Genomic DNA, 1,586 nt, shown 5'->3' with positions numbered 1-1,586 from the left:
TTTACTGTTGTGTTTACTGTTTATTATATTATTTACGATACTTTTTACTGTTTATTGTACTGTTTACTGTACTATTTAAAGAGAGCACTTGGGAATCAAACATGTTTGCTGGCAGTTGTTGAAAGTCACCTGTATCTGTAGTCTGTAAATTTCACCTGATCTGCCTTCAGTTTGGAGAGCAGCAGCATCAGGATCTTGATGAATATGAAGAAAATCACCTGAAACACAGAATCCAGACTTTGAGGAAACTGATGAGACTACATTTGTATAAGAATGTGCATGTTGTGATGTTTCTGTCAATGCGAATTTATTCACTGAGACATTAGTGATCAGTCATGCTTGTGACTACTAAACTATATAGCAGCTTCTATATCACATGTCTGCATGAGACAGGAGGCGTGAAACGCAGCATGAACTCAGGGAGACATTTACTGGACGGCCAGCAGCAGAGGGATAAGATGAACATCTGTATCATGAACGTCGGGCTCTTAGATCATCTTTCTAAGATTCAGACTCCTCACTCACCAGCACTGACAAAGTAATCGGGCCTCTTATTATCCACCAGAACCATCTGTTCACCATCAACCAGCATCTAATGACGAAAAAAGAGGTTAAAACGTCAAACAACGGGGACTGTTTGAATACATTTCGTTGACTAATTGTGAAGTCTGTAATAAAACACTCACTCTGTGTTTTCATATAAAATCTTGACCACCATCCATGGTGTTACAAATAAAACAGGCGTTCCTAAAACAGGCAACATTTTACTGTCAAAACATTATTCTTATAAAATTTAAACATATAAACAGACACACACAAAACAAAAAGGGCTTACCCCATCCCAGCAGCATGTATTTCTTGAGCAGACATCTCTTGGTCAGCACGGCTGTGAAGAGTAGCGTGTGGAGGAAGATGGCCTCCACCAGGAGCCAGAAATAGTTACAGGCCACAAAGTATTCCATGCACACTTTGGAGAATTTACACACCAGAGCAATCTGCAGTCAAAGAAATACCCTCAGTTAGTGTTAAAAACAGTTTGGTTCATTCACAGCTCTGCTTCAGGACTCCAGTATCAGCTAATGTGAATAATAAGGCAGAGCTTTCAGTACCGAAGAGCTCGAGTAGGAGTTCCATCCCGAGTCGTCTTTTGGAAGTTTAGAGTACATGATGTGTAAAATGATTTCCTTGGAGATGACGGCCACGGCTCTCAGGATGAACGACACAAACAGATTCATGTGGATGTAGTTCCTGGTGCAGTGGAGCTTCCTGGAGAACACATACAGGAAGGCACTGATCCACACTTCAAGTAAAATAATCACTGTGTGCATTATGTCAGAAGAGGTATTAAAAATGATCCTGCAGCTACATTGAAATGATTCCTGGTTTTTATACAGTAATTTATAAGGACTGCTCATCTTCATACCCCTGTAAATATCTCTCCTGCCTCCTGGGTTATCGCTTTACATTATTAGTTAAAGTTAGTGAATCTGTGCCATATGGAGGACAGAAGCTACTGAAATAAAAAAAACCCTAACTAAATAAATACATTACATATGCCATTATACATATAAATAAATATTAAAAAT

The 1,586-nt window shown here is 39.1% G+C and overlaps 1 long non-coding RNA gene across 1 annotated transcript; it reads right to left on the bottom strand.

Annotated features, from left to right (window-relative positions):
• Nucleotides 1–543: 543 nt before the first annotated feature.
• Nucleotides 544–952, bottom strand: LOC121963641. The gene is made up of 3 exons (XR_006107262.1): nt 836–952; nt 687–747; nt 544–592 (listed from the first exon to the last, which is right to left on the bottom strand). It is a non-coding gene; the product is annotated as an uncharacterized LOC121963641 (long non-coding RNA).
• Between the last annotated feature and the right edge of the window lie 634 nt (nt 953–1,586).

Source organism: Plectropomus leopardus, unplaced genomic scaffold (assembly GCF_008729295.1).
Source record: "Plectropomus leopardus isolate mb unplaced genomic scaffold, YSFRI_Pleo_2.0 unplaced_scaffold11978, whole genome shotgun sequence".
Classification (NCBI taxonomy): Eukaryota; Metazoa; Chordata; class Actinopteri; order Perciformes; family Serranidae; genus Plectropomus; species Plectropomus leopardus.
This window is presented reverse-complemented; position numbering and strand designations above follow the sequence as displayed.